The 15,267-nt window shown below is 42.0% G+C and overlaps 1 protein-coding gene across 1 annotated transcript in view; it reads left to right on the top strand.

Moving 5' to 3' along the window:
* schip1 (schwannomin interacting protein 1) overlaps positions 1-15,267 on the top strand; it is a 125,235-nt gene that overhangs the window by 868 nt on the left and 109,100 nt on the right. The gene's annotated exons all lie outside the window — the stretch shown is intronic.

Here is a 15,267-nt window from a genome sequence, read left to right as displayed (position 1 = left end):
TGGTGCTAAGGTTCAGTAAGACTTTGTACGCATGCAGTCCCATTCCTGTCCAGAAGGGGGCAATATCTCTCAGCTAATTTCTTCAGTTTGCAGACTCACATCCAGCCTCTTCTCTGGAAGTAGAGAGTAAATATACAAGGATTTGATCTGACATACACACACTTTCTCTCACAGCAGCAACACGCTGGGAATTGAAATCCGTGAAACAGCTATTCTCATTCAACACATCTTCCCCACATTTAACCAGATTTGGATTCTTGTGGATAAAAGAGGGTCAGATGGGTTATGAGTGAGGAGCGTTCAGAGTGTTGTGCAACTGGAATGAGTGTGTGCTCCCTTCAGCTTTACAGTAGCATGTGATGTGAGCAGCTGACAGTATCCAGGTCAAGAAGGTTGTGAATGAAGTCAGAAGGCAGCCTTTTCTTTATTCTATACACACACTTACAGCGCACTCTCACATCGTAAGCGGCACTTGTGTTTGAGATCCTTTGGGATGGCCAGGAAATGAAATGCTTAGATCTTCTGAAAAAAAGGCAGATGATCTTCACTGAGAGTAAGTGTGTGTGTGTGTGTGTGTGTGTGTGTGTGTGTGTGTGTGTGTGTGTGTGTGCGTGTGCGCGCGCGTGCGTGTGTGCGCGCGTGCGTGCGTGTGTGTGTGTGCGCGTGCATGTGTGTGTGTGCTTGCACGTGCATGCGTGTGTGTTGGATACTACATGTAGTGATAAAGAGACAACATAGAAACAGAGGCTCCCTGTGTGTGTGTGTGTGTGTGTGTGTGTGTGTGTGTGTGTGTGTGTGTGTGTGTGTGTGAGTGTGTGTGTGTGAGGTAGAGAGGAAAGGAAGATGAAAAACAGACGTTGGCTCAGTGGTTGAGTGTGCTGACGCTGAGCATCCGCTCTCTGTGGGAGCACGAGGCTTAGCATCTCATACAAGTTCATGATTTTACTTACTTTTTTTACCTGATTGATTGCAACAGTCTACATGATATCTGCTATATTATCTTAACTTTGTCTTGCTTCATGCACGCTCTCTCAATCCCTTTTTCTCTCCTTATTTGATTGCCTTTTCTGTAGAATAATACGTTTGGTGGATGTGACAGCTCCACAGTTGTGTTTCTGTCGACCCAGCGATACAATCTCAATCCACACCAGGCAGGGTCTACATTTACAGATACACACACACACACGCGCGCGCGCGCAGACCACGAAAGGAGACAGGATGATGTGCCAGCGATCTCTAAAGTGATTGAATTTGTAACCTTTGTGCCTATAATATCAGTCTTTGACAAAACCATGCTGCATGACACTGCAGCAATACATTTGTGTTTGTGTGAGTGTGTGTGCGTGTGTGTGCGTGCGTGTGTGTGTGCGTGAGTGTGTGGGTGTGTGCGTGTGTGTGTGTGCGTGCGTGCGTGTGTGTGTGTGCGTGTGTGTGTGTGCATGAGTGTGTGTGTGTGTGTGAGTGTGTGTGTGTGTGAGTGAGTATAGTGTACCAGGTCTTTGTGTGTTTCTATCAAGCTATTTCTTCTTCCTTGTGTGTTTTCAGGGGGTGACTGCTTTGCTCTCAGCAGTGTATAGTTGACCTGTGACTCATTACTGTGTGAATTATCTGTCACGTTGCAGCATCTCAGCTCAGTCATTGCCATGGCGATCCTGCAAAACAGAGAAGCACTGGATATCTTTCTTCATGATCGATCCCTCTGCTCCATGGCAAAACCACAGAGGGAGGCAGAAATTATAGGTTTCATTAAAGAGGAAACTAACAAAACTCTGGCTTTTATGCCCAGATATAAATCAGCTGTCTACATTTTATTGTTTCATAATACTGCACCGCATCAACACACACACACACACACACACACACACACACACACACACACACACACACACACACACAGACCACTAAAGCTTTAATTTCAGACTGTCTAGATGATAGATGTCTTTTTATAACCAGACATCAATCAATAGTGTTTGGAGACTTGCTGAATGTTTTTCTAGCAGGATCGCCACTAACTTATTTGAGAAATGAAGATGAAAACAAACATCCAGCGAAAACCTAATCCCATACAAGATGTTTGTTTTATTATTCGTTAAAACTTTGAGGTTTTTAAATCCCGAATTTCAGATTTAGGTCTCGGTTCCTGCCTCGCTTCAAGGCTTATTGCTTGGGTGTGAGAGCTGTCCACTGCCTTGGTGCTGAACTGTAATATATGATGCAGTACCCACGTGTTGCCACTAGAGGGAGTTCCTGCATCACTTTCTCAAGATTGGCAGAGTATCATAACTCTAGTTATGTGATGTTAAATAGGGTACAGGACTCTTTTAAAAATGTCTACTTGTTTTACTACTTTGGGTTTTCATCGGGCATTTCCGCCATATTTGGATTTCACAACCCTACAAATACCCAACATTAATGCATACAACTGTGTGTGTGTGTGTGTGTGTGTGTGTGTGTGTGTGTTTGTGTGGGTGCGTGTGCGTGTGCACGTGTGCGTGTGCGTGTGCGTGTGTGTGTGTCTGTGTTGAAGGGCACACAGGGGCAGCTTAGTCCATCTGGCCTGCTAAGGTGCAGTGAGTCGAGCACCACTGCCTTCCCCATCTGCCAGCTGTCATGTTTCTCTCCATCAAAGCTTTCTTGTGATATTATAGTTTATTTTTGCCTCCGCCTTTCATATTTATTGTCTTTCTCTTTTTCTCGTCTCTTTCTTTATGCTTCCCTCAGAACCTCCCTGCATCTTTTTCGTTGTGTTTCAGTCCCTGTCCCTTTATCACTTGCAAAGCCCCCTATGGTTCTCTCGACTTCAGTTTATTTGATATAGCCCAATATAACAAATTACGAATTTGCCTCAGAGGGCTTTACAATCTGTACACATACGACATCCCTGTCCCAGGACCATCAGGTCATGCAGCTGCATTACCACCCATGGTAGCCGGGCAGGGGTGATAAAAGAGGTTAGGCAGAGTCTGGGGAGTGTCTGCTTGCTGTGTACAGTGAGGTAGATATAGCAGGAGTTGATTCCACAGAGATTAGAGACATTCAGCAATTTTTCATTCCTATTCAGGTCTGCAGGTTAACTTCTCTGTCTTATTGGAGCTGTCCTGAAATATCCCGCTGACTTAAATGTGTCATTACACAAAGCTTTCAGCAGATTACTGAATCAGCAGCCTGCACAGACTACACCCCCGTGTCAAAGCATTTAACCTCTCACATTCATGTTCACCCATCTAACCCAATGCAGGGTCCAAATCGTTGCCCTGTCACTGAGCTTCCACGGTTTTATTCCTCGTAGTTTTATTTCAATTCACTGTAGCCAACCTTTCATTACTATAGATGGAACAAAGCAGGAAAGGTCACATATAGTATCAACCAGTCGAATTGTTATTGGTCTGAGGCCTCAGCATTGCTACTATATGAATGACTCCCCCTCAGGCTCACCGTGTCCCCATGATGATGTCTTTGCTGTTCATTAACCTCCTGGTTCTCCATTCACCGCTAGGTGGACAAAGACAGCTCACCAAGGTTGAATTACTCAAACACTTTAGTGGCACTTTTTGTTTCTTTATAGTCTTTGTTTAATATTATTGAGCCTATTTTAAGGTAAATGTATACACAATGTGTATTAAAGAGACAGTGTATAATATTTAGTGGGGGACTTGGCAAATATTGAATATAGTATTCATACCAATGTTTTAATCAGTGTATAATCTTTCAAACCTAAGAATTGTTATGTTTTTCCTTAGCTTAGAAAAAGGCATTCATATCCACGTAATCCGCCATGTTTCTACAGCAGCGTGGAACGGACACTGGCTTGTTTACAAAAGCTCGACATGAACAATCGGCCAAAAGCTTCTTTTTAGTAAACTTCACTCTGAGACAGGAGGAATGACTGATAGTGACGGATGTCTTTGTTCTTCATTCTTTATAAACCTCCCTGAGAAATGGTATTTATTTTATTGACAATTCACAACTGTTTCCAGTGAGATATTAATGACTTTATATGGTGACTGTGGCTGCACTACAAACAATATTTAGCTTTATCTAAATTGTAGAGAAACTTCTAATTCTGTTCTGAATTTATTTATTTAAAAAAAATCTTTTTAAAAACAATTATTTGGTCATGTAGAAGAAGCGAGCTCTAGTTGTACTAAAATCCTAAAGATACCTGTCCTTACCTGCAGGCCATAAGGGAGGGGCTTAGCTGAGGGGTATTTAGTTGGTTGCAACCTGCCACAAACCACTAAATGCCACTACAACCTTCACACCTTTAAAACAAAGTATATAAAGAATATTAGAAAATTAAAGTGTAGCACATCTCAGATTTCGAAATCACATCCCAATAGCATGATGATCGAAATGTTCTTACGAGCTCCAGCGTTATGAGGGAGGTTCCAAAAAGCATTAGTGTATTTCTAGCCCTCACATTTTTTTTAATATGCTTTTGGGGTTTGGCACTCCACCGTGAATCCTATTCTTGAAGCACAACCTCCTTTTCCAAAAAAATGGTATTTATATATATATATATATATATATATATATATATATATATATATATATATATATATATATATATATATAAATAAAGCGATTTTCTTCATATTGCCCAAATATGGCAAATGGGCTTTTCGGAAAAAAAAGGAAAAAGTAAATCAGAAGAATCACACATATCATTATTATTATAGCAAATGTACAAGAAGTCATAGCACCAGTGTCATGACATGACATATTGAAATAAATGTAAAACACAGAAATCACTTGGTCAGCGAACATTAACCGGTCCTTTGATGCTGCAGATAATGTAGAGCAGAGATGATGTATAAACCTTCAGTTTGCTAAAAACCGTCGACTTGACACTGTGTCAAGAACCGCACAATGAATCTGAATCATTACACATAGTGCCAGCTATGAAGCCAGTGGTCTACTGCACACTGACAACCTTCCAATACATGGTATTTCCCAAAAGCCTTTCCCCACTTCTCTTCCACCACAAACCAGAACATCCCTGTGATGATTTATGGTAATTATGCAAATGCAACATAAGGCTTTGTAAATTAATGCTAACCCCCTCCACTTCGTCACTGGAGGGTGGGTGTAACTGCAGCCAATGCTTTTACAATCCTGTTACTGTAATACCAGGGACAATGCAAAAAGCCTAGGTCAGGAGATTAAGGATTCCCTTGAATTACTTTCGGTTTATTGAAGCCTCGTAGAGGCGATTCACATGTGTAATCATTTGTCTTCATGCATTAGGTGCAAATTAATTGAAGAGGCAGCCTACACATGGGCTTGCACTCTTTCTTATTTCTTGGGAGTGATGATTTAATTGACATAATCCCTCTTGTCATAATTTCTCACCTAGAAAGATGTACTGTAAGGTAGCGGTGCAGGTGTGGGTGTGCTGGGTCTCCACTGTGTCTAAGGTGGGCTCAGTGGAGTGACAGCCCTGGCAGGATGTAAGAAGACTCGCTGTGACAAACCAGCCGAGGTATTGATGGACAGAATCATTAGTGACCTCCCTCTCACCGCTCCATCATCACCTTGTGTGGAGAGAGTCTAGATTTAGAAGCTACAGCATTTACATTCTCTTGTGACTGCAACCAACATTGTCTAAAAACAATATGAGCCTTTTTTGTATGCACTCCAGCTCTCTGTGTCTCTGTAAACGCCTGCAGACATGTGAAGGACATTCGTATGACTCTTATAATTATGGAGATGGAGCCTTCAGTGCAATGATGGGGGGCAGCGAGGTCTGACTCTCTGCTAATCACCTGCCAGCGGCATTTCAAGTCAAACATGGGCCCTTTCACACCTGGGACATGCCATGTCATACACTCTCTGAGGTGTACGATATACATTACGTCCATGTGACATTTTGGACGTGATGTGTGCGTATGTTGGAGAAGATGGAAATGGTACTAAATGCACACTGAGTCTTAATTAATCAAACCCTGGAGCTTATTCTTTCATATATGAAGTTCCTAGAAAAGCCCTTTGAAATGAATGCTGCGTCACGTCAAAAAACTGTTTTATTTTGCTTTGAAATCTGCAGTTGTTAACAAATGAAAGCAGACCTCTCTTCAGAGTGACGTAGTGTCCCATTTGCATTTGCAAGTAGAATCCACAGGGGGTCACTGTGCTGCGCTGTTTGGATAGCCCAGCAAAATAGCGGGGAGTAGTCCAGGTGGGTTTAAATGCAGCCAAGCTCTGAAGGGTATTCCTCTCCATTACTGGACAGCTATACAGTCAACAATCTGGTTTAATAGGCTCCAGATTCAGAAAGTCTGGTCCAAATTGTTGTGTAGAGGACACTCGCCGTCAGCAAACACCCTCTTTGTTTTCCTTCTCACGAGGGCCTCTCCTTTCAAAATTAATAACCCATTATCAACATATTTGCAATTAAAAAGAGAGGTGAGCTGCTGTTTTTTTTTTCTTCGCTGGCTTATCGAGGCCTCTCTCTCTCTCTCTCTCTCGCTCTCTCTCCTCGAGTCTTTTAATTTCACGACACTTCTATTAAATATTAAAATGATTCAGGATTACGTCAGACTTGTGAACAAGCTTCTGTTTTTTTCCAGACTTCTATATATACATTTCCCCCTTCCCTTTTTTCTTTTTTTTTTTTTATCAATTTCAGTTTTAAGCTTTACTTTCCAGCTTTACTAGAATCACATGTAAATATATTTGTATTGCCAACACATTCAGCAATGAAGACTGTACACATACAATAATCATTATAATTGTAAACAATGCTGAATCAAACCCTTGGGGGCCATAAGCAGGACTCCCAGCATTGCACTAATGATTTATTTGTATTATTGCATTGTATGCTCGACATACAGCAACTCACCCACGTACAAATTCCAGGGAGAGCAGAAACGTTTTGCTGCAACTTGTTAGTTGTAAATATGATCAAATGTAAATATTTAATTATATTTGTATTGGAAACAGCTTTAAGTTAATTCTTTTCAACATGCATCATCCACAACATCCACATCAACAGTGTACAACGCTGAAAATCACAGAAATGATGAGAGCAACATTTATCTGGTGAAAGTTACATTCAAAATCTGTTCATACAGTCTCAGAAGATGCAAATATAGAAACAAGACTTTTATCTTTATTGGACTATTTGCCAGACCCTGAAGAGGTGATCGGATAGCTTGTACTTTGAGCAGTTCATGTTAATTCATAATATAAACGACATTGTAACACTTGTTATACTGTGTTACATTTATAAAAACAAAGTGCCGTATGTAGTACTGTATGTAGCATTAAAGCAGAAAATGCAGGTTAATCTGCTCCTTTCTATCATTTTATTTTGTCTTTCCTCTAAAAGAGAGAATTACTCTCTCTCTCTCTCTCTCTCTCTCTCTCTCTCTCTCTCTCTCTCTCTCTCTCTCTCTCGCCCTCCCCTTTTCTCATACCAAGAGTGCCTTTCTGTCTTCTCTGATCCCACAACCACCACCACATTATCTTATTGATCTCTCATTAATGTTTGATTGGGGACGGTGGTGATATGAAGAGCAATAGATTGATACAATTATGAATCATCTTAGCTCTGGAATCTATTGATTGGGGCTCTGCAGAGGTAATCAACGACCGATTGGCCAAATGCTCCGAAGTGTCAATCTGTACTGCGAAGACAGTTCCTGTGTAAGACTTCTGAACCATAAGTGGGTCATTCAGTCGATGGATACAAACACAATTTGCTGATCAAAGCTGATAAGCATGAAGTGCTCTTCTTCAGAATGTACAATGGATAGGGGGGTTAAGAGGAGGATCACGGGCCATCAAACCAAGAGATGAAATACAGTCAGTCCCATCAAAGCATTTTTTTTCCTTCACTATATTTAGCGTTTCATCAGTTAAATCCAGACGTTTGTAAAATGATGGATCACATGCACATCAAACCTGTTTGTTTTTGTTTATTCAATTTACTGAGTATCATTTAGTTAAATTGTTGTTATTAGTTTGTTTTAAGCCATTTTGTATGTAAAAGTAGTAGATATCTCATGTTGGAACGTTACATGATATTTATCGCCTCATGCGCCAGAGATGATGGTAAAAAACTGCTTCTTGCTCCTGTGAAACAAACACATAAGTAGTTATATTGTGACAATGTTTTACACAGGTAATAAAGGGGTAAGGGAAAGTGTACCGTATCTCATTAATTTGTACGTGACAAGATTTTGCACACATTGTGTACCTCAAGAGCTGTGAGGTGTGTGGTCATGTGTGACACTGGGTGTGAGGGAACCGCCCGCAGCACTGTACATATCCAGCCTCATTTACCAGATTCACTCCTCCATTATCAGCGGGATCATTATCCTCTCTCCTCCCTGCCCCTCGCTGCCTCACTTCTTCTGGGGCTCGATGTAGCACACCAACACACACACACACACACACACACACACACTTCTCTCACTCACACTCAGCCAGAACGCTCGTTATTCTGCACCCTTTTTACACGTGAACAAAAAAAGACAATCGCTGCATGTGCCTGGGAACATATAGGTGCAAAGTTTTGTTCTTTTTCTTTTGCCGAAACTAACAAAACACGGCTAAAGTAATGCAACTGTGTGTGTATGTCCTGCCTCCTGATACAGAAGACTTGCTGGTCTTAACTTGTATACTCTGAGAGGCTCGCTACGTTGTTATTAAACTTCAACAAGCACTGCTTATTCAGCCCTATGAGAGCCCACTAATAGTCACAGTGGCTGCTGGGGCGTGCAGCGCTGGGCTACACCGAACTGACTCGGAATACCAAAGACGGCACGCGCGTGTGCGTGTGTGCGTGTGTGCGTGTGTGTGTGTGTGAGTCTGTGTGTGTGTGTGCGTGTGTGCGTGTATGTGTGTGTGTTTCTGCAAGCTCGGGTTAGACTAAGCTGTGATTTTTATTAAAATCCATCAAAGGAACACACACTGCAATCACCGCTACATGCTTTGCCATCTTCTAATTGGTTATTTCACCAAAACTTGTTTTGGCATGCAAAGTCATTTTTACTTAAAAACCTGAATAGTTAGCGTTGAAGTGGTTTTACTGCAGACCTTAAGTATAAAAAATAGTTGGTTAAATTGTTTCAATCCATCAGCATTCAGGTCAATTTCACTCACACACTCAACTATTTAAATTCTCTGTTTTCAGTTACTTTTCAAGGCAATTCATTGCCTTACCTTTTTCAAGGAGTAGTGGAAGTATTAGGTTTTATCTGCATTAACAGTGTAATGAACATGCAATCTGTTTCAGAAGGAGGGGATTTTGTTTCTCGTTTATTGGTTTGGCATTTAGAGACCGGAGAAATCCAGAGAAGAAGAACGGGATGAAATGTATTGAACAGAAGGGAGATAAAACAAGGGAGAAGCAGCCTATTCTCCTTCCCACTGAGTAGTCTAGTCTCCAGAGAGAAATATACTGATTTGTGATTAATGAAAAGATGGTGAAGAGGCTTCCTCTTTCCCTCTCCTTCTTTCTCCCCTCTCCCTTTCTCTCTCTAACCTAACTCTCTCATGCAAAAAATCCATCTCGGTAATGATGTTTGTGTGTAGGGAATGATTATGGAGCAGATAAAGAGAGAAATCCGCCAATAAAAGGAACACAAAAACATTCTACAGTATTATCATCACACAACCACTCTGCAGGCGAATCGAGATAGCGTGTTATCATGAAGTAAACACCTGACCTCTTGCAAAACACAAAGTCACAATGTTCTCCTGTGTAACTTTCTATCCACTTTTACAACAAGTTTGCGTAGTAGTTGTTGCCAATTTAGCAGAGCGGTAACATAGGAAGGAGTAAGCTTTAAAGTGCCTTGCCAACAGGTGCTAAAGGGAGCGACATGTGATTGAGAACAAGCTGGCCTTGCAGCACCGGTACCTAAATGATGCAGGCAGGAGGTGATGCAGTATACGGGCGACGTTATGATGAAAACAATAGTTGACATGCAGGTGGGGCGAATGAGAGGCATCCTGAGCTGCATGGAACTGGTCCATGCCTCATTAGCCCAGTAAACTGTTATCAGCTGTACAGTCCTTATCGTCACATCCAAAACACATCACTCATCACACATCCCTGTGCTCCCATATCACACGGCATCACTCTGGCCTCCGTGTTTAGCCGGTGACAAACAAAAACGCAAAGGGAGGGAGGAGTGTGGATGACGAAGAGGGAACTTTGTCTTTCGAACTGTTCCTGCGATACGCGGGGGAAGTGCGGCGTGAAAAAAAAGAAAGAATGGAAATAGACGAGTTGTGAGATGTGCAGAGAAGGAATAGGGGTGAGCAAAAGTATCATCATGAAAGCCACCTGGAAGTCGAGGTGCAGCACTGCACCTGACGGTCACAAGGGAGACTTCAGAGCAACCGCGGAACAAGAACATCACTCTGGGAGAGCAAGCTGTTGTTAGTATGTCAAATCTGGGGAAAGGAAGGTTTAAAAGGGATAGTTGGTAATTGGGAAAATAAACTGCCTTTGTCCATGAAATGTAGGATGCCGTCAAGATGAGGTCTGATTTAATGGAGAAATTCTTTCAATTCACGGTTTTAAGGTGGAAGGTATGTGCAAGGGGTGAGGAGGAAGAGAACCAAACAAACACAGGACTTTGTCCAGGAGACCATCTCGTGCATAACTAACTGGCACGTCACGTGACTCATTTATTACTTGTTAGTCACGTGACTTCAGTCTGTGAAGTCAATGTCAACCACACTCTTTCCCCATGGGAGCCCTAACCATTTGGGTGAGAATGTGTTGGCACAGAACACCTCCTAGGGTCGGCTCCTCAGGACCATCCATCCTTAGCTGGTGCTCAAATCACCCCAAAGGGCTGGAGGGGCAGGAACAAAGCCTCTCATGGATTTTCACTCAATTGGATAAAACCTTATTTCCTCTGGTTGTTTCAGACCTTTCTTTCAGTAAACACAGAGTCTGTGTCTGTTTGAGAAGACGGTAACGCTCCCTCTTCTCCAATATGTCTGCTCGCCTCACTGCAGCTGCTTTATCTAACCAACGATCACTCAGTTTCACAATCAATCGTCCTTTCTCCTGAAGAACATGGCAACACTTGGGGGAAATGCTGCCTTCTCACATATTTAGTATACTGCCATCCATCCATCCATCCATTTTCAATACCGCTTATCCTCATTAGGGTCGCGGGGGCGCTGGAGCCTATCCCAGCTGACATAGGGCGAAGGCAGGGGACACCCTGGACAGGCCGCCAGTCCATCGAGGGCACATGTAGGGACATATAACCATTCACTCTCACATTCACACCTATGGGCAATTTAGAGATCAATTAACCTGCAGCATGTCTTTGGACTGTGGGAGGAAGCCGGAGAGCCCGGAGAGAACCCACGCTGCCACGGGGAGAACATGCAAACTCCACACAGAAGGACCGCTCCGACCGGGAATTGAACCCGCGGCCCTCTTGCTGTGAGGCGACAGTGCTAGCCACTACACCACCGTGCAGCCCAGTATACTGCCATTGATGTAAATTAGATTAACAAAGAAACACCTCTCAGTATAATGCGATACAATTCCGCAGTACCAAAAAACTAATACAAATCCTTCAAAATGAACATATTGTTAGATGTGTGAACAGATTCAACTGGAACTAAACATTATAACTTTCTGATTATAGCATTCATTTCATGCATTCAAGTGCACCTTATAAACTGGCAACTAGGTGTAGAGTGTATAGAATTTGTCAGAAAAAAATATCAAGTATTGAGGTTTTGTTTGTATTCAGTAAGATAGTACATGTTGCCAGAAAGGCAGACGCCTGCGTCCCCTCGCTGCATCCTGACTGACAGCAGATGTACTGTCCCAGACTGAAAATGTCTGCATATTCACATCAAGTGTCAAGGAAACAATGCATGCAGGATTCACAGAGCAAACAGAGAATGCCTGACAGCTCTGATACGACAACACTTTCCCCCCCACATAGAGCTCCCCAGTCTCAAAATCAGTCATTCATTGAGTTCACAAACTCTGGAAAAAAAAACCAAGACGGAAGGGAGAGAGAATAAAGAGAAAGAGAGTACGAGAGAGAAGACGGCGCACGTGAGGGAAGAAGAGAGGTCTTTCCAAGAACTCTCACAATCCTGCACAACTCTTCAGTCGCTTCCCACTCCTGTGGGGAGAACGCCGGTTTGGCTTCCAAGGATCACATGTGCTATAAAGACGAAGGCATTTTAACAGCTTTGTAGTAAGCAGATCTCACCTGAGACTAGAGGAGGTAGAAGGTTCAGCAGGTACATGCAAGGAGAAGTTAACTGTAGTTTTGAGACAGGGAAGTTTTCCAGTTCCAGCCATGTTTTATTAATTGCAGTTACGGAAAATAATATATTGCGAAATATCACCACTATAGGTTCCTTTCGGTCCTACATTTGCGTTATTTATTTATTGTCTCTAACTCTTTGCACACCAGCTGTTTTTCTCTTGAATGTAGATCAATATTTCATTGGATGATTTCCATTCTTCAGGAGGCAGCTGCCCCCCTGCCATAAAGGCTGGCATATGGAAAAGACCTGAGTCTCTCTGGCACAGTAAATGTATTAAAATCACAAAACATCAATCACAATATATATCTAATACACTTCCATTCCACCGTCCCTTATTTGCATATGTTTCAGAGTGTTTTACAAATTCAATATTGTGCTCTTACAAGTTCCATTTTAAATGAAGGTGCGGTCTCTGCATGCGTAATGCAGAGACACAGCTGTGTTGGGTTTCCAATACAAATCCATCATGTGCAGGGAATGAAGGCACCATGGTCGGCACAGCAACCATATTTTAGTCAACGGCGATAATCAAACGGCCAAGCAGACTCGTTGGTTGAACAGGAGTCGATTTGATATATTTCTGCTGTCAAGGCCATGCGAAGAGTCGTGGTACGAAAGTGCAGTAGGATTTTTTGCTCGGGGACATAAATACTGACATTTGATGAAATCACATTGTAAAGAATATCTTATTTTAGTCAAGTGCATTCAAATCATGTTTGAGTTAACTTCAGATGCGTTTTTTCTAAACAAGATATCATGTAACCTGAATTTAATTGTACACAATTATATTGATACAAGGTAAATAACAGAAACACCTCTCAGTAAAACACAATAAAACCCAACAGCAAGTGATCAGTGATATAAATGGAGTGGACCAACATCACAACCTTCATAAATGTAAGATATATTATATACAGAACTGGTGTATTGAAATGCATTGGTTTTCGCTTGGTGTACCTAATAAACTGGGTGTATGTCCAAGACTAGAAACAAATACAGGCTGAGGTGGAGATTAAAAGAGTTTGACAGAAAGAAAACTTTCTAATTTCAAGGCAAGCAGACACATATTTCATCTTTCTTGTCTTTGTGATGTGAGGCCAGACTGGTGTTAGCTTGTGTGGATGTTGTATGCCGGCATGTGCGATTAAATAGAACTCACTGGACCGTGCTTCCATATAGCTGGCTTCAATGCAGCTAGTGTCACGCCAGTTATGTACTAAGATTAGCTAATTCACTTTTTGTTAAGGCAGATTGCTTTGCCCAGAAGCACATTTTGTTCTGTCCAGCACTCTGAGAATAATCTCAGGGCTCAAATCAGGTCGGCCACATTCACGGGCATCTCCTCCACAGTAGTATTGTAAAACGTCTCGATATCCCAAAGAATCCTCTCGTCGTCCTCAGTGGCATCTGCCATCTATGTAACCAAGGCATTTACCTATTGTGTGTTACTGTGCGATTTGTTGTTGGAAAAATGGAATAGAGATACAAACCTTTCCTGATGGTGTCAAAATTCAACAGCAACGCCTTAAACACAGTACACGTGTCCCGAACAGTTTAAAACTGTAACTGCAAGGAGTGTTCCCGTAAACTACTTTCATGTCAGTGAACCGGTGTTCATCTGTGCACAGCTAAAAATCCGGTGGGAGACGACACATAGCATGGTTGTTTGGATCAATTTCAACCAATAGTGCTTAAATGGTCACTGTGGGAGAAGGAAACCACCAAATATTATACACATGGGAACGTTTTTGGATCGGTATTACCTTCCTGTGAGCACCGATGCCTTTTCGTTCACAAGTAGCTAAAATTGAGCATGTGATGACACGTGGGTGTGTTCTGTGCATCCCAGGCCCCTCCCAGCCAACACATGTCACTTTGATCAGCGCTGATGTTTATTTACACAAAACAAGATAAGACCGTGTCCTCCATCTGAGCTTGTTCAGCTTTGTCTTCTGCCCTCCTATCTATCTCCAATAGAAAACAGCTGGGCATATCATATAATACAATTCCTTATCCCAAAAGGCTTGCTATCACAGCTGTTTGTGCTCACCGAGTGCTCCTTTGTAGAGGCTGATGTTCACCCGGTGCCCAGCTACAGTACTTATCCATGGTTTAGTGCTGTCCTTCAACTGAGATTGTGTTATGTGAGCTAGCAGTGTCTCATGATGCTTTATTAACATAGACGTCCATCTGACAGATGAAGACAAAGAGTCTGCTATGGATTCCTACGCAGAAAAGATGAGCTGCATAAAACCTAGCTGATGACTAAGATGAAAACTAATGGGGGAAGAGGGCTCCAACACATTCTGTGTGTTTCTCCACTGAACCCATGGCCACTCTGTATAGTAACTACAGTGGAGAGAAAATGTGAGTTATGGAATCTGTAATGAATAGTCTCAATGACACCACTAGCAGCCATATCGCATTGTTTAACTCAATCCATCTCTAAAGAAAAAACATTTGACTCTTCCGCTGCAGATGAAATAAGAAAATCACAGTTATTCTGTCAGATTTCAATACTGAAGCCATCGATTCACAGGCTGCTTCCTCACCACAGCCTTAATTACATGGTACCTCATGTTCTATCTGCCCACCCGTCTGAGCCTGGTCATCATTCAGTATGAGATGAGTGAGATGAGCACATTCTAATTAAATAAGAGCGTGAGACAAAGACAGATTACAATACCAGTGTGTGCAATATGACCTGAGCTGAATAATGTCTATATATTTGGCAGTCACAGGATTTATGAACGGCTTATATGTGGAGTCACAGCTTAATTATATAAGATGACTGGCAAAAGATATGAAACCAACCTCATTAGAGACATCTGCACCAACCAAGTGCACAGTGAATATAAACACACATGCACAGTTGCACATGCATGAACACAACATTACAACAATTCTATTGTGTTGGTAATTAGGTTTTAGTAGAATTTCACCATATTTTAGGAGTGAACACATGACAACATTGGTAAAAAGGAATTCATTGAATTT

Source organism: Cyclopterus lumpus, chromosome 13 (genome assembly GCF_009769545.1).
Source record: "Cyclopterus lumpus isolate fCycLum1 chromosome 13, fCycLum1.pri, whole genome shotgun sequence".
Taxonomy (NCBI): Eukaryota; Metazoa; Chordata; class Actinopteri; order Perciformes; family Cyclopteridae; genus Cyclopterus; species Cyclopterus lumpus.
Note: the sequence above shows the minus strand (reverse complement) of the source record. Positions and strands in the feature narration are given on the sequence as shown.